The 26,874-nt window shown below is 36.3% G+C and overlaps 1 protein-coding gene and 1 long non-coding RNA gene across 3 annotated transcripts in view; both read left to right on the top strand.

The window, feature by feature from the left end:
- Positions 1 to 26,874, top strand: part of Machr-b (muscarinic acetylcholine receptor) — a 66,930-nt gene that overhangs the window by 27,593 nt on the left and 12,463 nt on the right. The window lies entirely within an intron of this gene.
- On the top strand, positions 25,548 to 26,562 carry LOC143359096 (uncharacterized). The gene is made up of 3 exons (XR_013083061.1): positions 25,548 to 25,707; positions 25,949 to 26,114; positions 26,205 to 26,562. It is a non-coding gene; the product is annotated as an uncharacterized LOC143359096 (long non-coding RNA).

Raw genomic sequence — 26,874 nt, 5'->3', positions numbered from 1 at the left:
ATCCTAAAGTCAGCATTTTTAACAATATAATATTAACAAGAAATACAAATTTTTAACTTTAGCCATTTCTTTTTGCTTCAACAATAAAAGCTATACAAATGTTCTTTAAGTAAGCAAAACTGTGCAGACTCTCTCTCTCTCTCAAATACAATGATAATTGTAACATTATAAACATTTATCATGTGTGAACAATGTTTCATAGTTTATTTGAAAAACGCGTTATATTAACATTGATTTTAGTGTTTCGCGTTCGAACAGATTGATTCAATTGCAATAAATTGGTAACATTCGATTTATCACACCAGAGAGATGGACCTCGTTCTACTCGCCTGACTGAATACAGACCTCGTTCTACTTGTCCGACTAAAGTGTCATAATCCACTTGTGCGGCTGCGAACGAGTCGCATTTAGCTTCTGCAATAAAGGGAAGGGGTGTTCGAGTTCTCAGATCGAATATCGCTTTGTATCGGTTATTTTACTACAACAAAGCAGTTTTCGTATCACTAACAGTAGAACGCCTACAGCGCGTTCCAAAATACATCGAAACTACTTCTATTTTCCGTACTTTCGATAGAAGCTAAAAAACGACAATTTTTCTTTGAAATTCGTAGATTTTTCTACGTTCTACGCTCAATACGAACTCGAAAATTGTTTCTCTTGGTCACGTTTATTTTTTAAAATGTCTAATGGTAAATGAAAAATAGAATTTCAAGGTTTAAAATTTTTTTCTGCTGTAAACGTAACAGCTCTATGAATGTTCCTTATGTAAAACGATTCTGTAAACTCTTCCACACAAGACAGTACATTTTAAGAAATCTAAATAAATCCAGTCTTGTTTATTTTATGAAACAATAAAAATCACATTTTCTGTTCAAAATGGCACCGTTATCTCTTAACACAGAACAGAAACCCAACATGATTCACAATATTAAAGCGATTTCCCCATAAATAAACGAAATGATGGATATAGTTATCGTTTTAGCAGATTAGTCGGATATAAATAACAGTCTTTATAAAATGTTTTCTTTTTTCATGCAAAAAGTATCCGCCTAAGAACCATTTGCGTCCAGTGCTTATTTATTTCTTCGTAGCCGATCGACTGCTATTAGTGTACCATCAGAAAAGAAAAGAAAAAAAAAGAAAAAGGAGGAGACAAAAACGGAGAAGACAAACATGTAACTATAACCTATAATACAAGTGTCCCCGATCGATGAAACGACGTGGCTACGCGATTACCGCGTCATAATGACGCACAATGGTTCGCTAAAATGTCAAAATTGTTCTTCCGAATGTTTCCGTGGAGCGTGTATTTTTGATGACAGCGAGGCACAAATCGCCCAGGCAAACGCGCGAGCCCGAACAATGGAGGATTTTTTTCTGGTTAGACAGCACGGCACGATGTGCGTTCGGGCGGTGTGGGTCGTTTTTTAATGTTTTAACAGAGCCGCAAATCGAATGAACAAAGCTCTTTGCTTTGCTTCATTAACCGGGCCCGGGGACAATTTCGCCATTCTTCGAGGCCTTTAGGGACACGCAAACTTAGAACGCGTTGTTACCGTTGTCAGCACGTGTGGAGCCAGTATTATTAACACTTTGCCTACTGACAATGTGCAACCGGTACATAGTTGAAGTATAGTGCATGGATGTGTTATACTATCGCTGGAAAAAAATGATTCGATCACCGAATGATTTAATCTTTTTTGGTAAACTAGGGTGAGGGACCCAATTACTGTGCGCCTGTATTAATTATACTTATTTTTAAAGTATAATAAATATTACAAAAGAGATACAGGGGTTTCTCTATATATGTCGCCAAGGCTTGGATGATAAACGTCGCGGAATTATCCCCACTACCGCTGGGTATACCCTGTGAGGGGCCCCGAAGCTTGAGAACCCTAAGCTCGAGAAGCCTAAGCTCGAGAGCTAATTTTATTTAAATTTTTTGTTTACACAGTGTATCACAGCGTCGAACGCTGTGAACAAATTTTACAGAACCCTAAAATTATGAGCAGTATTTAATGTAGCAGAATATTTAGCAAAAATTATTGGTCATAGTATCTAAATTGTAATGTACACATATGTATGTATAAATAATTGTTCAACTGTTATAAAATATCGACGTTAAGCTTGTTCATATCACGAAAGTAGATTATAAATAACTGCCACTTTACTTAAAGCTCTCTGCAATCAAAAAATAGCCTCGATTTTATCGAGCCCCGGGCAAATTCAATTTGGTTGAAAATTCTCCGGTTTACATCGTTCCATGTTTATCTAGTTCGAATCGATTCGCTTTATGAATAACAATAAAAAAAAAAACGCAAATTCGAAAAATACAGAGTATTTTTTTCGGAGTGCCGCTTCCATGTGTCTCGCGTATTAAAATTGCGTTGCCCCGGGTAAAGTTTAATTACGTACGGCACGCTGAAACCAGTTTCGCGAGAGGTACGCACGCCGTCACAAGAAATCATACTGTATTTTGTATGTCACAAGTGGTATGCAGATGGTATGCATAACATTGAAATTGCAAAGACTTTTGCTGGCTCGTGACGGCTTGGATGCCGATTTCATGAAACACACACACACACACACGCACACACGGAAATAAAATAAGTTTTTCCTCGCCTGGATAACGCAACCTTGTGCTCTATTTAAACAACATGTCAAATTGTCTTTCTTATGAATGGAGAACGTAACATTACTGTAACTTTTACATTTCTTTTTACAGTCAACTTATCTGCGAAAATGATTAATGTATTCCAACGTATCAAATTATGTACATACCAAAGGATGCTAAATTGATATCATATAATATTATTAAATTTTTCAACCCTCACCTTTTGAATGCATAAATTGTCATGAATAATACAGAGGAGACCTGATACGCTTTTGAAAACAAAGATTCTGTAAACGAAACCAGCTAATATTTTAATGAGCTTCTTGCAAAGGGTGTAGCCGAATAAGGAGGTCAAAAGTGCTCCCAAATCAAATTGAATTTAGAATAGGCCATTCGATAGCTTGTCCAAAGAAAATACTTTGTGCCATTTTTCTACCCTACATGTTGGGGGTAGTAATAGGGTGACAAAGGAAATCAGGGTTTTCCGTAATTTCTCTTATCCCGTTCCATTGAAAATTTTGAAAAAACTCAGGCATATTTTAGGGATTAGAATGCACATCCATGAATTTTTTCAGAATTTTTAGCTTCGAAACCGAATTTTAAGGAATAAAAAAACTTTTGAAATGCCGATTTCTTGTAGAAAGAAATTCTTGTTGTGAGATACTAAGTTTATATTTTTACAGTTTTAGCACATTTTTTTCAAAATGGGGGCACATAGTTAAAAAATCGATTACCTATGGCAACAATAAAAAATAAATGTTTCGTCGCTGAATTCAATTTTGGAGTAAAAGATATTACCAAGTGCCGACTGGGTAAATGGGGGTGAAAGAAATAGGTACACACTTTCCAAAGAGCCGTGTGCAAAGCGTTCAAGTATACAAATTATTGAGAAATAATTAACCTCGATGAGAATCTGGGTTAAATGTTACTGGTTTTTATGCGTATGCCATGCATCGTAACTGTATCAACGACATTTGCCTAATTAAATTTGATCGATAAAGATTTCCGTCGGCGAATTAAATTCTTGTAAATCGCGCAAGACCGGACGACCGTTCGACACCTACGTTCATGCGAATTGGGAAATTATCCGTGTTGCAAATGACCGGGTATTCTCTTCCGTGGAGTTTCAATGACCCGTGGAAGAAACGACGCGGCGATAGCAAACGATACGAGACATAAAATAGTAATGCTCAAATACCCATGTTCGATTGCGTCGCTTGTTATATGATAAGAACGAAAGGACTCGCGCCATTCTATCAGCTGACCTGGATTTCACGGAGAAAAGGGCTTTAGTATGAAAACGGTACGATAATGAGTCCATTATCCTGTTTCATTCGAATTCGGCTAAACGAATCACCGTAATTCTCCTGACTTTGAGATTTTTAATCGGGGGAACTGTAAAACAGTTTATTACATAGTGACATAGGGGTCCCATAGTTTATCAAACACCCTTTATCGTCACCCTTTTACCAACTAAAAATATTTTACAAACGGGCCAAACAACTTCAGCTTTTTTTCTGTAAATATAGAAGCATTAGTTTAGTAGATGTGAAATAAAAATTTTGAGAATTTGGTCGGAATCACGAAAAAAATAGTAACAGATGATTTTTAGAAACTCTTTTCTGGGCCTGTATTGAACATTAAACTTAATTGGATAGTTATAGTTATATAAAAAAAAATTGTATTACAAAAATCTTTGAATAGGTATGGAAAGAGGGTACCCGGAGGTATTTCAGAACATTTAACAATTTTTTTAATGGGTGAGGGGGGAGGGGAAGCGTTTAAAAAATGCATTTAAAACAATTTCTTTTCACACAGTTTGGTAGACACAATAATACCATGTAACTTTCGTTTCAACTTTTTTTTTGGAATATCATTCGTTCTTCAGGTATTTCACGAGAAAGAAAATATTGAAATTTTTTCAAGGGCTGATTACACCCCTTTCATGCGAGAAGTAGCACGAAAAAAAGTAGGGTCGTATTAGGCATAGGTTACTCTACTTGTGTGCAAAGTTTCATAATTTTTTGAATTTACTGGCCTGATAACTACCCATGTAAGTCATGCCCACACGCATTTCATCGAAATTAGCTAATCGCGAGTAAGACTTCGCTAGACGAGGTACAGATTCTGAAACGTGAACGGTTGAAAATCGAAGTATCGACAGTTTGAACCCCAGTTAGCTGAGTTACACGTGTACGTACGTGTAAGTGCACGTGTACGCGATCAAAGCACAAAGAGCGATACTCCTTGCACAGGACTTCCCTTCAGCACTTTTCAATTTTTCCGAAGCCTTTGAACTATTTCTCACTATTTTCATCAATAATATTGTATACGCTGTTCTTGGTGGTTTTTTTATCTGCCGTAAACAATGTGTCTAGTGTCTAAAAATATTCCCTTCCGTTTTAACCCTCGAGAGAATTATTAGGGTCAATGCAGTCCTACTCAAATTTATGCTAATTATTTAATGTGTAATTATTAATAATATAACTATTTGTGGAATTAGGTGAAACTTTACCAACTCGCTGCTATCTCTCTTTCATTTACAATTTCGTCGAAGATGAGTATCAAATATAATTTAACTGAATCATTGGATTTTTTAAGAATATCTCGAAGGTTCACTTAAGGGTTAAGTAAAAGTTTCTTACATCGATTGCATGAAACAGATGCTGAATAAAAATGTACTTCTTCTCTTAATAATTTAAATATGTTCGACAAAATCTTCACAACGCAGTTTTCACAACACAATATTCCAAATCAGAATTTATTAAATAATTCAATATTTTAGAGCTTCGACTTTATGCTAAGAAATGAAAAGATAAAAGAAGATGTTTTTTTCTGAACAATTTTACAAATTTTTAAGAACATTGTTATACATTATATTAACACTGAATTTGAAGAGTTTCAACCCCCCTCTGTATAATGACTAGACTGCTTTATGCAAATTATGATTTATGTTTATATCTTCGTAAAATAAGTTTAACGGGTTGGAACTAATACAACCTTTTAATTACTTTAAATTCTTAAAATTTTGGTGCACGATGTCTGATTGCGCTTTGAACGAAAAGTATGCCGCTGAGAAGATAACTGAGAAGAGACTCTTTGAAACTATTCGAACCTGAATTTATTGTTCACTGAATTTCGAAAAAGTCTAGTCGCCTTAGCACGCTCAAGGCTGCGGAGTAAAACAATAGCAACAATCTGAAAAGCGAATTCCTGGGAGAATTGGGAGCGTCGTCCTTTGTTTTTTGTTTCTTTTTTTGACAATGTGCGTGGGGCTCGCATGGCTGTAGTTCAAATTGCACGCTCCGGATATCGGAGCTTGGATTTTCAATTGTTAATATATCGAACTTCCCGAATGGTGGAAGGATTCTCGAAACCGTTCGATTTTTCTAATTTCGAGCAACTACAATACGCGCGGCAGTGCGCACCGATCGACAACAACTCAAACATTGAGGTTACGTCGAAATGCTTTTCCAGATTTTTCTAAAATTTTTTTTAAAGAAACGTTTTCTTATTTCGAAAATGAAAAGCGTCGTCTTGTATCGGAATAAAATTGTACAGATGGTCACGCTCGAGCTTCTCCCCACGGGTCACGAATGACCGGTTAGTCAAAATAAGGAACCTGCCCACTTTTGTCCACGACTGTACCAGCCATTTGGTATTCCAAATATGGCTTGTCACGTAAGTAAATGGCCGCCACAGGGAATTCCAAAAATGCTCGCCCGAAAATCCAATAAAAAATGTTCCAGGAAAATGGTCGCAGAAACCACAGAGGGTGGATACTGGAAATTTTGCATTCTGCCGTTTATTCGCGAATGTCTGACATGTTTATCCGAAATGCATTTAGGGATACAACGCTGACACAGTCTAGAAAAGTAAGTGGAACACTGGAGAATGCATCGTGCACGCTCCGCGACGATACGGGGCATATTGATTTTCGAATTTTCATTGCTCCGCGGACGGTATCGAGACAAAAGTATTCTCCGCGGCGCTGAGGTGAAGTCGCTCCTTTCAAATCATCTCAGGAATTGCATTTTACTCGGTGCTGTCCGTGGATGCACCGGAATCTACGAAATATTTCATTTAACTACGGTGGATGGATAGTTTGATATTTCTGTGTACAGGCATGGAATTTGATTCCCGGAACGGAAGACTCCGCCGCGGCTCCCTTATTCAATGTTTACGTATGCAGCACAACACAGTATGGAGGATTGATGCAGTTTTATAGTGCTTCTCATGGAAAAATGTATGTTTCCATTCGATTCCCTTAGAGTTCAAATCTTATGGAGCATTACGCGAAAGTATTTTGCAATGTAACACAATCTTCACAAACTCCCTACGGGTGATTCATAATTTTTTTAAAACTACGGTCCACAGATAAAGACTTTAATGGATTGGCTTTACTTCATCTTGGCAACCCAAAAATTTTCAACTTCTTTTTTATACAATCCTGTAGACATTGACGAGAAAATGCCAAAAATTCGAGTTTTAATGTGAGGAATTCACTGGTCCAATAGTTATGGGTGTTTAAAGTTTCAAGCGAATTCCTCACGTTGAAACTTGGATTTTTGGAATTTTCTCGTCAAGATCTACAGGATTGTATGAAAGAAAGTTAAAAGTTTCTGGGTTGCTAAAGTGAAGTTTAACTCATATGAATACTATCATAAAAAATATTTACTCTCATCATGGAAAAGTATTTTAAATGCAAGCTTGACTATTAAAATGTTTTATGCTGTAGATTACCGAAATAAAAATATTTTCACCGGGAGACAATAAACGTATGAAGGCCTCAGAGCCCATCATTTTTCTGTCAAAATGGTTGACAGCATGTACGAAGCAACTGTTCATATTTTATTTGATGAAATGTAAAAAATTTGTTAAAAATATTATTACATCTGGTCTTTACAGTGTTTAATATTTTAAATAATATTAGGTACATTTTTGCTTACTATTGCAATTGAAATATTATTTTCTTTGAATTGTACCTCGGTTAATTTTTTAAAAATAATATTATATTTGGTATATTTTTTCCCCAAACTCTGTCCAGCTTTGATTAAAAGAGACCCTGGCAAAGCCGCCAATAACTTTTTATTCAGGAACTGGTTCAACTGATATTATCGGTTTAAAATGCAGAAAATATAGGAGAATTATTATTGCGTTGGTCTCCATTAATTTTGAGCAGCTTAATGGTAACTAAACATTAAAATTGAAGATAAATGAAGTTTGAAACTGTGTCTTTTATATTTTACGTAACATATTACAATAGGTGTTGACAGATTTATTGTAGTAGAACATTTTATTTATTATAGTATATATTCTACTTTATCTATATTTTGCGTCCAATTAGCTTGTTGTTGATAAACTTAAATTTGTGGCGTATTGAGAATTACAAACTTACCGAAACCTGTAGAAATCTTAATCATTCATTAAAATTATATTATAACATAAAAGATACAATTTTACAAATTAAAAGCTCATGTAATAAAATACTAATAAAATTATTTCATATGCTAATAGTTGTAATTGAATAAAATTAAAAAGTAAAACTAAAAATGTAGAAATATTAACCGTTAATTGAAATTGCTTTCTTGTTTCGTTGTCAGTTGCATAAAAGCATTTTCATCGCAATATTAATAGTTGGGAAAAAAAACCCCGCAAGATGCTCGTAAAAAACGAGTGTTCATGCTGTCATGCACAATGCTTTCGTAGAAAAAATCTCGTTACGCTGTGTAAGGATGATATTTTATTATTTATTAATTCGTTTCCCCGATAAGGTGTGTACGTAAAAGAAAACCGTCAGGGGAATCTCATTTTTCACCAACACAATTATTCCACACCTCGCACTATATTCTCTTAATCAAGGCTCGGTAAAGTTTCTCGTAAATTCACTTCGCAACGAAGTCGCCGCACTGCTCATGATTAATTGTTCAACCGATACGTGCACTCGGAATCTAAAATGCTCACGGTGCATTGTAATTTTTCCGTTTTCCCTTCTTTATGGCTACCACTTGCTGGTTTTAAGTGTTTACTCACGTTGGGTGTAATCACAATGTCAAACGTAACAACGAAAATGTAGAATAGATCATATATGGATAAATTAGATCAATTATACTCTAATGTAATAGTGTTCTACTTTTAAATACGTTGCATATAAATATAACATAGAATAAAACTACTTTCAATTATGTTATACATAATATTCTAATTACACTATAAAATACACATTGCAAATATTGTATATTATAATTACAACATACTACATATTATAAAAATATATCTACAGTATACACTTATAACAAGTATACTTCCAGACAATTTGTTTTCTGATTGTTAAATATTATAATCGAGTATGTAAGTGGTTATATTTTTTATAAATAATAGTCATTGATTGCCTCGAATCGTTACATTGGAGATAGGTTTCATGCAAAAATTATTTCTTTTTATCATTAGTATTTTCTTGAATTAAATTACACAGTAAAGTCTGGATCCAAGCCGAACGGAGCTACACGATCTTAGTCAGTTCGCCTACCCCTTCTTCTGTAATCCAAAACAATTACAAAACTTCTTTATTTTTCATTATTTTTTTACGGGACTTTCACCAATTTATTCGTGGCGTTGTTATCATTAAAATGACACCAAACCCGATATAATTTGAACTATATTTAGTTGTTTATCCTTTTCTACGTTCGGCGCGGTCGGCGCGGTTACAGGAAAACAGTAGCCCTACACGATCTATGTCACAGCACGGACCCGAGGATTGTGCTTAGATCAAGACTTTACCGTAGATATTTTTGATTATGGGACACTTGGAACGTATCAAAGATCAATTTGAAATCAGAGGATTTTGAGATAAATTGCTATTTGCGTCTCGTATCCTGCAATTAGTGCATACAACTTTTACATTGCATACAGATCTGTAGTTGAACGATAACGAAGCCAGTTGCGCGAGTTCTACGCGACGTCATCACACGTTATCCGATAACCGGAAGCGCGCGCAGCCGCGTTCATCTGGTAGGCTCGATTCCCAAAAACTTTGCTCATTTGCAGCGAGTAACGGCCGAAGCCGCAACAGCTTACGAGGTTATATTTTTCCCCTTTATTTCCCCTTGACTTTGCCCTCGTTTTATGTTGGTCTTACACCCTCCCGTTCTGTCGGCGCGGCGCGGCGCGGATGAAATTCGGCATCGCGGAAGTTTCGAGATCCGCGAGGAGAAGTCAGCAAGAATTTCCCCGAGATTAGACTGTGCCCGTGGTCGGAAGGATTGGCAGTAACCAAGGGTCACCAGTTGCCGCGAATTCGGCAACTTCAATAACAGAGAGCCACGCTACTTTGCCGGTTCCTCGCGTTTAATGGAAAACTTTCGCCAACCGGAAACCAGAACTGTCTTATATCTCGTCTCGCTAAAAGCGTCTGCCATCTTGAATAAGCATTATTCAAAATTTCAAATAATGAATTATTTCGACTAATTTATTATTTTATCTTACGAGTACAGTGGGGCGGAAAGTATGCGAACATTCTTTTATTAGTTTTAGGTTTTTTTTATCGATACTGTTATTTATTGTTAAGTTACCACACAAAATGTTAGTCAACTCAAATTGCCTAGGGCAAACAGTCCCTATTAATTGGTATTTGATGTGATGTGCAACTAAGTAGGCAGGAGGTTCCTTTTAAATTAATATTTATTAAATTAAATTAAATTCGAAAACATTTTTAGTAATAATTTATGATTTTAGTGAATCCAATCCCACGGACAGAAACTGATTGAAATTAAAAGTTATGTCACTCGGTGGGTAAATATTGAAGTAACGAATTATTTAAATAAATAGTGAATTATTTGGAATATTTGGAAATTTTTAGTTTTTATACTGTCACCTGTGGAAGTGCAATATTTTTGACAGAACTGGAATCAAGAAGTTTGTAAACAAATAGATGAACCGCGTATTTGTTCCTATTCAACAAACGAATTGTTCATTCTGTGGAAGAGCGACAAAGTTGCGAAATTATCACATTAATTTATCGAATTACTCGACTAAACTTCCAACAGTGGTATACGTCATTTACTCCCTCGAGCACAGTAGCAAATCACGTATCCAATCTATATTTATGAAAACGGGAAGTCTCGTTTGTTAGAGACGTGAATAAATCAGAAACAAGGAATCATAAAATTGACTATTACTCTTAAGAGAGAAATATTCGCGGAACGTGACCGTTTTCGTTTTATTTATGTTTTCTTGTAAACACAAATGTAAATGTTTTCATTTGAAATGAAAATGAGAAATATCCGTTTGAGATAGTTTATTTCCCACCTTTATTTTCAATACTGTTATTTAAGAATAAAAATAATATTGATTCGTGTGAAATATTCGCAATTTCAAATAGTATGTTATTTCTTTGTTTAAAGAAATAATCCTCAAAATAATATGCGACGAGGGGTGTCAGTATAAATTGTACACAAACCTGATAATCAGGTAAGCTGATATAATTTTGAAGAACAACTTCACAATTATCTGAAATAATTATTTTAGATAATTATAAAATATCATGTTACTATTTGAAATAATATTTCAAGTAATGCCGTTTCAAAAGTGATCACAGGCGTGGAAATAATTATAAAATAAAATAACATTTTATAACATTACTTTTTCACGATTTTAAATCGTTTATAACTCATAAACCATTTGCTCAATTTCGATGAAATTTTCAGCATGCACATAACCTATACGAATCTACAAAACACAGTTTTAAAATTTTCGTTACAAGCCCAATTAAAAAAGTTGTGACAAGCAATTTTTCCACCATTTTCTTCGTAATTCAGACTAAACGCAATTTTGCCAAAATTTTTCGTTACGCATCGTCTAGCAAACTGATTCCATCTAGCGTGGTAGAGAAGCTGAAGTGGTTTGGTTCGTTTCTAAAAAATTGATTCTGACCTGGAGTGTGTGCCATTAATCACGGGATTGACTGTAAGTATCTAGAAAAAAAATTGGTTGCTGGAAAATGCGACGCAAGGGCCGAAAGAATTGGCACGGAACGCAATGAATTCTCGAGTCATGCAATACTTGCTTCGATGTTCCCTCGCGATCCCCCCGAGGGGAATCTCATTCTTATTTTCCTCCTACGCCAATGGATGAAGCGCCTCAAAAGGTTTCGCGCCATGCATGAAATACGTGGCCCGCAGCTTTGGGCTGATATCGGAGCAGTGGCGTCACTTCCTCAAATTCTCTGATGTATCCTCGAGAAAAATGGACCATTGTCGCGAGAACAGCCTTCTTAGGAAGTTCGAACCCATAGGCGTAGAAAGTTCGGAAAGTACAAAGTTCTAGTGCTTGCTTTGTCCCCAGGCAAAGATAGTGCACTATACGATCTTTTATTACACGTGTAATAAACGTATTATGCATTTTGTTTATCGTGACGATTAATTATTATGCAGGGTATCATTATTATCAGATATTACCACCTTGATTTACGCCATTATTATTATACGTAGCGAGAAATGTTTGGATGGAGATTAAATGGTCTCAAGATATGTACGCACTGTTGCTTGTTTTTGTAGGCGGACGTGTCAAGGACTTGTGAAGGTCAACTTTCATTTTTTAAACGAAACCGTATATTTAAAAAATTATTAGTTTACGAGTTATTTTGATTTAAATATTTGCTAAGAATATCTCATTCTCTTACTAATGATTATTTTATTGGTTTGATAATTATTTACAAAAAGGGGTTCAATGTAATGTCAACATTTTTGGAACAGACAGAATAGTGATCACATCTTACAACATGTCGGGCGATATTTTACTGCGTTTGTTTACGATTCATTCCTTCATATCAAGCAACGCAGTCGAAGCTTCTCACTGAAATATATTTTTTCATTATAATTTAATTCTTTGTATTCTACTGGAAGTTTTCTTTGTAATATTTAAAATTATTTGAAAAAGTTATTCGTTTTTGAAGGGTGTACGAGTACATTTTCCCGGCTATGAAGTCATCGACGCATTTTTCGACCTTTTCCATGGAATCGTAATGCTCCCCGGACAAATTGTGTTAGAGGGACCTGAACAGATGATAGTCTGTTGGGGTCATATCTGGAGAGTGTGCCGCACGCGGCGGCCCTCGTCCTTTGTGCCAAATGTGACCGAGTATTGTCGCCTACTCGCTTGCTCGGTGAAAGGTCGTCGAATAACGAATATACATTGAACCTGTTTAAAGGCTTGTTTGTCTTTCAACAATTTTTATGGCTCTAAAGTCTTTGATTTATAACGCACCAGTAAACAATGTTGAGGAGCTGCGACGTCACAAACGATAGCAACAATACCTGGTATTTTTGATCATGTGGGAAGATCTAGGATTTAGACCGCGGATCTTTACGTAAAATAAAAATTTTCTACCCGAATTGCAACAAACTGGAGTGAAATAAACATTTATTTTCCTTAGTATGTTTAATAGGTTGAAAATAATATAACTGTTACTATAACTGTTAATATAACTGTTTCACTGTTTCGAATTATACTCATTTTTGTCATTTTGGAAGCTTCTAGCCGAGGCCTTCAGCGATTCTTCGAACAATTTCCATGAAAGTTATTAACTAACAGGTTTTAAAAATGGCTATACAGTCTTTTCTCGATATATGTCCAGAACATAAACCCAGGACATAAATCACCCAGGAGATTCTATTCCGAGACCGAGGTCTCTCGAGCTTCGTGGTCTCTCGTGAGGTGTACCCTGCGGCAATGGGGATAGTTCTGGGACCTTTATCGGATATTTGGGACATATATCGAGAAAAGACTGTAATTCGGAAACAAGGTCATATCGGATATAAGTTTATGTGAACTTTTTTCTTCTCGTAGCGTATTAAATCCACTGAAAATATGCCCACATGTTTTTAAACTTTAATATTATTTATACGTAAAATTTATTCGTCATGTTTTCTCGTGCACTTGGTTTTCTCGCATTATTATTCCAATGTTCCAAAATTTTAAACAGCACACACGGCACTGTAGTTGTGGATCGCAGTGTAGGTTTACCGATTTTCATTTCGTGTGTAATTTAAGATACTGTGCAACTGTTGGAGTACGAAATGTCTTCAAAATTGATAATCCGATGAAAAGTAAAAATTCGTAACAATTGTAGTAGGTTTTCGTACGGAATCGTCATCGTTTACCAACGATTCCAGTAATCAGTGGTAGGCGATCCAGCCGGAGCAACATTGTCGGGAATTTCGCCTCGACTTTCCCGGAGGATCTCCGCATCTCCAGTCGGTGGATGGTTTCAGTGTCACGCCGTGGGCGATCGTATGCCAGCAGAGTTATTAAACGTGTTCGTTCACTTCCCCCGAGCGATTGAGCTTTCCCTCCGCAAAGTCTGCTACATCGCCACCTACATCACCGTAATGTTGATATTTATGGAACACGCCTGCCCTCCGTTCGAGTGTAAACCCAAATTGATCTCCGCCCCTGTCGAGCTACCGGCAATCCTTAAATCGTGCTCCCGAAAACGTACAATGCGATTGCGCCACTGTTTTCTACATCGAGATGTTAATCTTTGCTCATGGCGTCAAGCGTACGAATTAATTCGCCACCCTCACCCAACGTTCATTCGGTTAATCAATTGTAACTTTCCTGTAAAATCAAATCCGTCACGTCCGGCTTTGGAAGTGTCACAAAACACCGTAATAACTAAATTTGATTTGAAATAATTTATTTCGCACCGTTATTTTCAGTACTGTCATTTCGGAATAAAAATAATATTTATTCATTTGAGATATTCACAATTTCATATTATCTCGATATTTCAAGTTTGTCGAAAGAAATAATTCTCAGAATAATATGCAACAAAGGATGTCAGTACAAACTGGACTCACACATGATGATCCAGTTAGATGACATAATTTTAAAGAACAACTTCACGATTATCTGAAATAAGTATTTCAAATAATTATATAATAAAATAACGTGCGATTGGAAACAATATTTCAAGTAATGTTACTTCAAAAGTGGTCACAGATATGGAAGTAATTATAAAATAAAATAACATGTTATTTGAAATAATATTTCAAGTAATGTTATTTCAGAAGTGATCACAGATATGGAAGTAATTATAAAATAAAATAACATTTGAAATAATATTTTAAATTTATGTTATTTCAGAACCGGGTCTGCCCCTTTAAAGGAAGTACAACATTTTTGGTCACAGACGATTTACCTAAAAAGGGCCCGTAGATCTGCAGGGCCGTTTTCCAGAAATGTCCTCGATTATAACAGAGACAAGGAAGGATATTTTTACTCGGCTGTTTATTATCAATTAATACAGAGATAGTAAATGGGTGGGCAAATGACAGTGGATTGACATCAATCATTCGAAACAGGTGCAAGGCCGAGCATAAATATTTTTCAACATGAGTTGCTGCATAGTCTTCTGCCCCTCGTTTTGTCCATTACTCAGCTCTTACAAGCTTCCACGACTTATAATACCAGGGTATTAAAACCCTTATCAGCAGCCTATTACTCTGGTAATAGCGTCCCTTATTTATCTAGTCGACACTAAAGCGCGCGATTCCTTCTGCTGACTTCTAAATAGTTAGAGAATGAATAACAATCAAATTGTTGTTCGTAGTTTATCTACCCTTAACCCCCCCCCATAATTACCTTCTTTCTCTATGGAATGAATTCGAACTATGAAGTTAATTGGACTGTGGAATATACTGTTAATTTCATTAGGTTCTTAAATTTTGTTTATGTAAAATAACTATATTTATGTTTATGTAAAATACTATGTCAATAGTAGATATCTAAAAAAATTGTTTACTGCCTATTTGTATAAAAAAAATGGTTAACTATCCTTAAATTATGTTTCCTTTTTTGAAATGAGATTTCATACTTAAGTTTATTTGTTTACTTAAATTTAGGTGACAAATATTATGGACTTTCTTGAATATATCAATTCTCCTCTCGCTCACTATGCGAGTCTTTCATATCCACCGGTAAAATTATCAGGTTCGATAAATCATCGTCTAATACCTACCATTTCCTTTCTTCCGTGCTTTTCATGTACGACTGAACCTAGATATGAATCTGAACTTAACATTAACCTTATTGCTGACATCACGGCATAAACATAGTATCATAATAACAATAATAATAATAATAACAATTGTAGACTCCGAAAGCACTAACCGAAGTTTTCGAATCAACGTAATGTTGTAACAGACATTGACATGTTGGCTATACATTTATTGTTATATCTAGACTGCGGATGTTTATGCAGTTTACAATTTTTATAGACAAATTTTAAGGAAGTCGAATGAAATAAAATCCTATTTTTAATGGGAACAGCCTTTGTAGATCGAAAACAAATAAAAATCGTATCAAATTCTCTCGAATTTTATATTCTAGAATTTTTTGAAAATTTCCATAAGCCATAGATGCATAAAGATCCGCATTCTAGTTGTAACTTTCGAACAGGCAAGCGTTGGCACATTTTTATCCTCTCGCTGACTCGGTCGTCCACTGGCTCCAAGGGGGATTCCCCCCAGTGGTGGGGCTAAAATGTCGACAGTTACGGTAGACAGCTGTGCGACAGTTACGGAGATATTACCGAATTTGATGTTTTTCCGAGATTTTACGATTTCGGATACCCATACGTGTTGAATGCCTCATCGACGGTTGAATTTGTTTGTGTTTATTCGGCCGTCCCATTTGACCTTGCTTTTCAAGGTGAATACGAAGCTGTCTCCTCGGTTTAGGATGCAATTTGTCAATCAGTGATTTCTGGGATCCGTGGACACGCAATTAACCAAACGTTTCGCGCATCTCTGTCTCTTTGTGCTCCGTCGTCGCTTCTGCCTATCGCTATTTGTCTTCCCCGATCTCTGCGCTTCGTGACGAGACAAAGGCCGATAATTAAGTGATGCACAGAAACGTTTCTGACAGGGAACATTACGCCGTCTTCGCTCAGATGAAACAAGCCCGCCGTGTATGCCCACGCATTGTCTCTGTTTCGCGGGAGTATGCGTATTAATTTCCATTAATTACACGGCGTACGGTCTTTCCCCGTTTAAATGGGAAATATCGTTTCCATTTGGCGATTTCAAGGCCCCGCCGCCTAATATCCTGCGAAAATTGAATGGGGTACCAAGAGGCGACGCGTTATGCAAAATTTCAACCCCTTGCCTCGATCGATAAGGTAGACAGTTACAAGGTAAAGTAAATCCAATTTTTACCTTATTTTCCCGAGTTCGTCACATGCGAACACACCTTGTTTGGTAGCTAAAGCATACATTTACATTTTTCAACTTGAAAATCCTGGTTGTAACTTTTTGAGGTTGAAAATTTTTTTGATTACATCAATTACATTTTTACAATACCACATATTATCATTAGGCTCTCGATTTTAGGCATTTATGACAAAAATGAGTAGATGCAATTTGAACGAACAGGGATGTTAAAGGAATTTGAAAATATGGATGTATTAGGGCAAGGGACCCAATTACTGTGGGGGTATCAAGTACTTACAATTGTAGGGGTGCCTATATTAATGATACTTATTTTTAAAGTGAATATTAAGAAAAGAGATATATAATTTAATATCTCTTTTTTAATATTCATTATGCTTTAAAAATAAGTATAATTAGTATAGGTACAGTAATCGGTACTCCCACAGTAATTGGGTCCTTTACCCTATATAATTCTTATTACGCATGAACATTCGCAGTTTAATTATTATAAATATGTCCTTTGACTTTTTAATAGAGTACATTTTAATTAAGAAAATAAAAACCAACTCGTTCGACGTTTTTAATTTTTAAGAAATTATATAAATCTGGCTATTTCGTATATAGGTTACCGTAGTTAAGTAAACCGTTATTGTCATCTTACTGCTCCGCAAGAGAGTAACATTTTTCCGTCGGGGGACCACGGATTTCTAATTTGCAGACAGCAAATAGAGTCTAAATGGGCAATACGGCGAAACACGGGCACCAACGAAAAAAAAAGACAAATACCAGGCCCGAGGGAGCTTCATGTTTTCATTCTAATCTGGCCGACATTGTCCCCTGCTTCATTCTACGTCATTACTTCCTCTCGTCGCTGCCTCTCAGTGGGGATTTACTATCCCTGATAATCTTCGAGCCTGCTCGAGTAATATACTAACGAATTTTCTGTATGTACACGATCATTCGAGATAGCAAATCGATCGAGTCGAAATTCAAAAGCTTACTCACTATCTCTTCAAATTCTTTTTACCACGGAAAATCTGCAATTTTATATATTTTTCACTCAAGTAAATTCTTCAATAAATTTAATAATTTCATATCAAATTTAATATTTTCTATTGAGTTTTCATTAAAAGTAATTTCTTTTTACGACTGTTTTTTATCGCGACTTATCTTAATGTTGTCAAGATATTGTTATTGATATTTCAACGTGTCCACTTTCCATTTGTCTAATTGAACCATGTATTTTTTAATACACCAATCGATGTGAATCATAATTCCCCACAAAAAATTACTAACCTTCTCATATCGAAAAACCATTAGTATAGACCTGGATAAATTTGATTTGAAATGAAAATAAGAAATAACTATTTGAAATAATTTATTTCGCATCTTCAATACTGTTATTTGAAAATAAAAATAATAGATTCGTTCGATATAATAGCAATTTCAAGTAATGTACTATTTCTTTATCTTTTTTATTTCAAAATCGACGAAAGAAATAATACGCAAAATAATATACAACAAATGTCTTCCTGTTCTTAGTAATTGCCACGGTGTCTCATAATTTTGTTCACCAGTGTACATCGATCAGTGTATTAAAAAATATATAGTTCCATTAAGAAAATTGAAGGTGACCTTCACATGCCCTCTACTGCTCCCTCTACTGTTCGGTTCAAGTGGGGCAACCCGTATAGCATTTGTTTTAACCGTCGCACTTCATACCAATTTTTCAGGAACACATTCAACTATCTGTAACAATAATAAGTGGAATGGATGAAACTAAAATAATAATTATAGTTAATATAATTGGTATTTAGAGTTATAATTAGTAATTATAGTTAATATAATGGGTAATTCTGGTTATAATTAGTAGTTATAGTTATAATTAGTAATTATAGTTATAATTAGTAATTATAGTTATAATTAGTAATTATATTGGGCAGTGTAGATGAAATTGGGCCCCGTTTGCATAAGGTTCGACGGAGAATTTTATTGTCGGAGGAGGTACATACCTAATTTGAGAATTAGGGGAGCGCACGAGGAGCAATTTGTGTCATAAATGTCTCCGAGTAGTTCCAAACACTTCACCATCCACTTCATCTGTTTGGACAAGTCGGGCTCCGCACCTCCGCCCGCTAAATAGGTAATAGGGATCCTTTCTGAGCAAGATGCTTATGAGCAGCTTCAACTGCGTCTCTAGTTAAATAATTCTCTGTCATTCCTGCCTTTTCACTTATCCACGGAACGCGCGATTGAACATTATTAACTCTTCTTGAATTATTTTCAAGTCCAAGCACGTCCAATTTCCTGCGCTTATTCTCACTTTGATCAATTATCACCAATAGTTTCTCATTGAATTGTAAATCAATGCAACTGTGTCAAATCGGACATTCATAGCTATTTTATGATATTTTTAGGACGTCAAACATTGTTGAAGAAAACACGGTATTGATATGGTAAAAAATTTTCCACCACGAATAAACAAAAAGCAAATCGGTGATTCAAATATCTTGAAATACAATAATCGAAACTGAATGTTTACATAAATATATGGTTTACATTAATAATATTGTATTTTAATAATGTGAAAAATGTGATCACTTTTTCGAAGCTTATTTTTGCATCTTGATGAATAAGAAAATGATTGATGGGGTTGTAGAGAAAGTTAGGGTTGCCCGTGTAATCATGATTTCTGAATTAAAAATGTCCCGTTCCCTCGATAAATCAACCGAAGCATTTTGGCAGCAGCCGTCGGAACCATAATCGAGATATGGTAACCGTATCAATCTCTTTAGGTTCAAATGCTGGATGGTCAACAGGATCGACTTGAATTGGTCTATCGACCGTGAAAGATTGATGAAAAGTATCCCCGAAGCTATTTTTACTAGCATCTACGGAGATGTCGTCGGAATAATAATGAAGTTACAGCCTTGATCTTCACGTTGAAGAAAACTCTTCGAGTCAAATGCTTCGCTTTTTTAAAAACCAACGTAGGTAAATTGTTACTCGAGTTTTTAACGACGTTACAATAATTTAAACTCGTCGAATTTGGTACAGACGCTCAAATTAAAAATTTGTTAACAAGCGTTGTCCTCGCTTTGCTGACCGTTTTCCATCGGGATAGAGTTTATGTAAAATATATATTCAAAGATGTTAAAAATAGTATTACGTTAAACGACATCATTTCGTTCCGAAAAATCTCTAAAGCTGAAACTTTATGCATTTATAGGGTAAGGGACCCAATTACCGTGGGGGTACCAATTACTGTACCTATATTAATTATACTGACTTTTAAAGCATAGTGAATATTAAACAGGAGATGTGAAATTTTGTTCACTAATTGCACAGTAATGGCACAGTATTGGTGTCCCCACAGTAATTGGGCCCCTTACCTTATAACCTACTTAGGTCTACAAAAGATATATTTTAAATTTTCATTATAGGCACGAACACAAACAGTTCAAAATCTCGACCTCCACTTTTGTGGAAAAAAATTTCGAACAAATTTTTTCCGTCCATTACCTAGCAACCGAAACATCTTTCTAACATCTCAAGAAATCTCAAGTCGATTGGTTCAATGTAAAAAAGTTATTAGTTTCTAAAGGGTGTGCACGTAATTTTGACCACCGACAAGCCATAAGAATGGTCTACCGTCCGACAGTTATTACTTACTTTCCTGCCAACTATAACTTCACTGAACATCTGAATTCATTCATTTTAAGAGCCAACGGTAGTCACGTGACTCTTGCAGAGTCAGCAGGTCGGTAACTGCTGCATAATTTCCGTTCACAGCCTTCAGCCACTGACTTAAGACCCGTGTTGGTCTTGATCTGACGGGTTTTAAGTCTGTGACTAAACTTGTCATATTTTTTGCTCTGTATTATCGATATTATGAATTCTGAGGCCAGAAACGTGCTTCAAGTTTCTGGCTTTATTTCGCAGAGATTCAAGACAAAATATAGCTAAATTTTTAGCTGGAGATATTCTCAAGCGCGCGCTACTCTCGACTTCATCCGGAAAACTCATCCAACGGCATAAAAATGCTTCGATTCCACGGCATGCACATCGTCAATTTTTGGCCTACTTCTAACGCTTATATTACCAAATATCTGCATAATCTCGTCAGCTGATGACCAGCGCGCGCTAGATTGAACCTTCCTCTTTCGAATGAACCCTTTACCAGCGACAAAATATTCTTATTTCAGGACGAAAAGTTGAGTCACGTAAAACCATTTTTCGCCTATTTTTGTCGGTAACCTGGTCACTCTACCTTATCGCGAATCTACGGAGTCTTGGCTGTTACGCAGGACCTAAAACCCACATCGCGAATGAAGAACTTTCTAATTTGCTCGCGTCGAAAAGTGCACCGCGGAATCAGCGAAATCGAACAGGGTCGCGGGAAAATGGCGGCCGTAAGGTGAAATGACGATTCCGCCTTATGTGTTTGACGTCATTCATTGTGACTCGATACAATGACAAAAAGGGAGTGAGAGAAAGCAAGAGAGAGAGAGAGAGGAACCATCGCCGCGGCGTTTTCGTTCCTAGCTGGCGGAGCAACCTCTCGCCAGTATTGAGAGAATGTTGGAACGGTGCCGACAACGACAACGGGTATACTTGTTGCCACTGCCGCTGTGCGTCGTGGATTCAACCCTTGGCTTCCCTTTTCCTTGCAATTTTTCCCTCGTCGTTCGTTTCAACTCTCCGATTCTCGCCCCTGCGCCCTGCCATCCCCCGTATCGGATCTCACTCCCTCTCTCTCTCTCTCTCTCTCTCTCTCTCTCTCTCTCTCTCTCTCCATCGCCGTCACCCCTCTATCTGGCCGTATGATCGTGCCATTCCACGGCGATGATCCTCGGCTCAACAGGGCTTATGTATCAGCTATCACTTCGCCGTACCGGAACACGTGCATGCATCGAAGAACGGATGTTGCATTCGGACAAAGCTGCCCCGCTGACTATAGTGTCTTCGTACGGTGAAAAAACTTCCGATCAGATTCGAGGACCTCTTACTATTTTTCAACTTGCCGGACCCTCGAGTATCCGAACGGGAAGTTTTCTTCGTCATTATACACAGGATGCTCGCGTCGCATTGTTGTACAGGGCCCAGTAAGTGTTTATAAAATCAAGAGCGTTTTCTGTATTTTTTCCACGCTTCCGCGAAAAAGCGGATTTTTGTGTATTTATGGCTTACGGAGATTTTTCAAAAATTTCTGGAATATAAAAATCGATAGAACAATCGTTAGTACGATTTTTATTTGTTTCGAACCCACAAAGGTTGCTCCCCTGTTAAAAATAGGATTTTATGTCACTCCACTTTCTTAACGTTTGACTGTAACCCAAATTTTGAGTAAATTTGTAAATCAAATGTTTTTTTATGCCACTTGTTGGCACTTTTGAATGTTAGCAAACCTGTGAATGTTTATAGACCCAGTTGATTTAGTGAAATTATTTTGGATGGGTCTGGGAACAGTTTATTTGAAAATTTTTAAAGAATTTCTAGTCTTTCCGTCGCGCCATGTGACACAGAATTGATTTCGAGAAACAGAGAATTATAGATTTCGGAACCTCTGGAGAAACAAGTTGTAAATCTAATTTGACAGACTGCGGGGCGTAGTTAGGAATTTCTTAAAACTTGGCGTTGAAAATTATGACAAAGACAAGCGACCAGGAAGACCAACACGATTTTCACGAACTGTGGAACGTGCGGTTTTAAGGGAGAGAGAAATGTCAAAAACTGGAGCTTCCTCATAAAAAAAGTGGAGTCGCTTCAATTTAAAATGTGATTTCAGTGTAACAAGAAAGTGGGCTGTGCGAGCTGAAAAATTCGAATAGCAGAAATGTTTGCGAATCAAGCATTACAGAAACGCCATAACGATGCGAGATTGAAATTCGCTGAAAAATTCGTATGAACACGAAATATCTGGAAATATGTAGGTAATACAGTCAATATACAGGGTGCCCGAGTTTTATCTATAAATGGAAATTACTCGTACACTATGTACATTGCATAAAAAAAATAGTTCTGTTGTGAATCGTTTCTCTGTAAATGGACGTGTAGAGGTCACAAAACTGAGTAGGCGCAATTTAAAACAGTAGAATCGTTAAAAGAATATTTAAGAATGTCAATGTATTATCAACTTTTTAAAATTATTGAAGAAATTATTGTTTGACAGTGATTTCTCTATATATGTCGCCAAGGCCTGGGTGATAAACGTCGCAGAATTATCCCCACTACCGCGGGGTATACTCCGCGAGGGGCCACGAAGCTCGAGTGATCTGACGATGTTAAACGTGCACATTGCGAAATAAACTTTTAGGACAAGCTAATTATAAATAAAATGTTCGTACAAAGGATTTTTTAATGTTTAAAATGTTACTGTAAACGGCGATGTAGTTGTGCATTAACACTGAAATTAATACATATCGGTTCCAAGAAAGGGCAGGATTGAAACTGCCGATGAGTTTTAACACTAAACCTAGCAACCATTAACAGTATCTGGTAAATATTGCCTTATAAAAATGACAACCTTAAATTTCTTAAGATTGACCGTAATTTTCAATACAATAAATGGAAAACAAGGAAAATTGTTCCACTATATTCCATAAATGAATTTTTATAATTTCAATAATTGTAAAATATAAAACCGGCCATTTTGACCGTGGTAGGTTTAGTGTTAGCATTGAAACGGCTTCGAATATTTTTCGCGACGAGGTTATATTGTTCTTCGATAAAATGATATTTTTGTTACTGTTGAACAGCGCGTAGGTTCCCTTATGTGCTCCCTGTCTATTTTCGGTTCTATGAAACTTCTCCTCGTCGGATTCTTTTTTCATCGCGAGGTATTCGAGGGGAACTGAATATCTGCCACACGAGTGCCATTCATTCGGAAGAGAGACTCTTGCGTAAATCCTCAGCGCAGAAATGTACACTATGCACCGTCCAATTGGACTGAGGCTCCATCGTTGAAAGAAATACGACCGTGTGTGTCGAGCAACATTTATTTCGCCGATTCTCCACACCGATATCCAACTAGCTTGTAATACTTGTGGATCATGGTATTTAGCACCAGATCGACGGAGCGGTAAGGGTGACCATTTTACATTACTCAATAAAAATAACAAGAGCGCGTTTATTCGGATTTTTAGCACACCCTTCGTTATTTTTACGAAGGGCACTGACACCCTTCAAATCGGAATCAATTTTTGAGAAATCGATCAAAGGACTTCGATTTCTCTGCCAGGCTAGGTGAATTAGTTTACTAGACGATATGTAATGAAAATCGACGAGCGACTCTAATAATTGACGAGTCAGAGAAACTAGGACGACCAGATTTTGTCCGTTAAAATGCAGTGCATAAAAAATGTTAAGACCTAAACAGTTTAAAAAATTGATTTCTCATAGAAAATTATTGAACTTGATTCGATTCATTTAATCGTTTCTTATTTTAACTCGAAATATTTTTCTCTTCGATGAATCCTTTTTAGAATTTTGTTGATTTCCTTTAGGGTGTTTAAAAAGATATTTGACAGGGAATTATTTATTGTTGAGAGAACTCTTTTAGTGGCTGTAATTATTGCGGGAATGCCCACTAAAAATTCGACAATTTTTTCGTACTCTTAAAAAGAAGAGATTCACTCTGAAAATGCTGGATTATTTCTAGCCAACGTTTCTGTAATTCAAATACTCCATTCATCCAGTTCATTCGTTTTTCTCCACTGCAAACCAGTTTTAAGTGCCTGATTTCATTAAAAAGTTCAGTTCCATCAATGGGACGCTGAGTTCTTTTATTAAATATTGCACAGGTTTCATGACTTTTTCTCGTTGACCTTTTCCCCCGTTGAAATATCTGTTAAAATAGCAGACCATCTTTAAATTGTTTAAAGGAATGTGAGTGATATATCCATAAATGTCAAAATGTAAAGTGCAATCGATATATAGTTAAATGTCGAAGTGCAATCGATATAGTGACAAATATCAAAGTGTAATCGAAATATTGATACATGTCGAAATGTAATCGATACATTGACAAATATCGAAATGTAATCGATATATTGACAAATACCGAAATGTAATCGATACATTGACAAATATCGAAATGTAATCGATACATTGACAAATATCGAAATGTAATCGATACATTGACAAATATCGAAATGTAATCGATACATTGACATATATCGAAATCTAATCGATACATTGACAAATATCGAAATGTAATCGATATATTGATAAATATCGAAATGTAATCGATATATTGATAAATATCGAAGTGCAATCATACATATTGATAAATATCGAAGTGCAATCATACATATTGATAAATATCGAAGTGCAATCGATGTATCAATAATATCGTAATGTGATATCAGTATTTCGATGTATCGATATAGTCAAAATGCGATCGATATCTTGATAAGGTCAAAATGTAATCGACATTTCAATATATCGATAATATCGTTAAAAACAAAATGACAACCAAAGTACACTAATATGGTGCCTGTAATGAATTCCAACAGAGATTAGAATATATTTATTCATTCCGTTACAATGAATGCGTATAGATAATTGAAAACTGACGGCAATTTAAAGAAACTTTTGCATCAAGCTTGCGCATTGGGACTGTTTACAGGCGCAGAGCTATTGTAAACATAGTTATATTTATACAGAGTATCTCGGGACTGTTGATGCAAAACGAGGGGTGGTAAAATTATTCGAATGGATAGAAAAACTTGGCCGACGTGTTCGTCCAACGCGTATCGTTCTTACTTGTACAAACACGAATTTCCATTTTTCCGAATATGGAGACTCGTGCATAAATCCACCATTTTATTACTTTTTTCATCAAAAATAACAAAACTCAAATGGAATTTAAAAAACAAACAGGTACAAATGAAAATAAAACATTATACAACAAAAGAAAATGAAGAATAAAAAATTTGCGATTTCGGCTTTGTCTTTTAGTTACTAACAATTAAAAATCCGCCTGAAATGCAGTAACCCGACCAACGGAGGATTTTGAATTGTTAATAATTGAAAAATGAAGCCGAAATTTTTTTTATTCTTCATTTTCGTTTGATATTTTCATGGAGAACAAACCACCCCTTAAATTTTCTCCCACTTTTAGTCGAACACCCTTTACATCCAAAGTGAAACCAGTGTGAACTCGCCTTTAGGCCGAAGGTCTTTCGATGGAAAAATAAAATCTGACCACCTGTGTCGCACTATAGCGACTTGCCGCGAGGCGCGCCGACTTTGTGCCAATTTACAGCCAATAAGCCAACTTCGTCCACGTGAGTGCTATAAATATCGTTATTATAAATGTCACAGACTCGATAGATCTCCGAGTTCGTTGTGAGCGGTATTGACTCGCTGCGTTTCAGTTTTACCGCGGCGTCGTCGAATAGTTTTCGAGCGTTTCTGCAGCGTCCGAAGGATACAGGAACGCAGGGGCATGGAAAGTTGCGGGAGTCCTCCCTCACAAGGGTGTCTGTGGCTGCTCGAACCACGGTTGAACGACCTTGATGAGCAGGCATCACAACTCATTAGACAAAACCGGCGCTTCACCCTTGTTTCGATGCGCAAATTGCGACGATCCCTCGAGCACCCTCGCCTAAACGCCTAGAACCTTCTTACCGTTGTTCCCTTCCGTTTCGACATCCTGATACGTTTTCCTCAACTGAACGCGAATCTCCACATTCTTTTCAACTTCTATGCCTATGTACTTTTTCGACCAAATCAATGTCAAAGAAGACCGCAAATTTTCAATTTTAACACGGTTCAACGACGCGGAGACCCCATGGAACTACACACAGTCAGTGTAAAAAGTATTTAAAACCGAATAACTGTTTTTATATGTGGACCAAACGGCTTCAATTCTTTCAAGATGTTAGACCAATGATTTTTCCAAATTTTTTTTCCTTTGTTGTGTATCATTTTCAGGATTATTTCTTTCGTCAAACTTTAAATTCTTATTATATGAAACGAAATCAATATTATTTCTATTTTCGAAAAACAGTATTAACCCTTAGCACTCGAATGGCGACGGTAAGG

Source organism: Halictus rubicundus, chromosome 11 (genome assembly GCF_050948215.1).
Source record: "Halictus rubicundus isolate RS-2024b chromosome 11, iyHalRubi1_principal, whole genome shotgun sequence".
NCBI lineage: Eukaryota > Metazoa > Arthropoda > Insecta > Hymenoptera > Halictidae > Halictus > Halictus rubicundus.
Note: the sequence above shows the minus strand (reverse complement) of the source record. Positions and strands in the feature narration are given on the sequence as shown.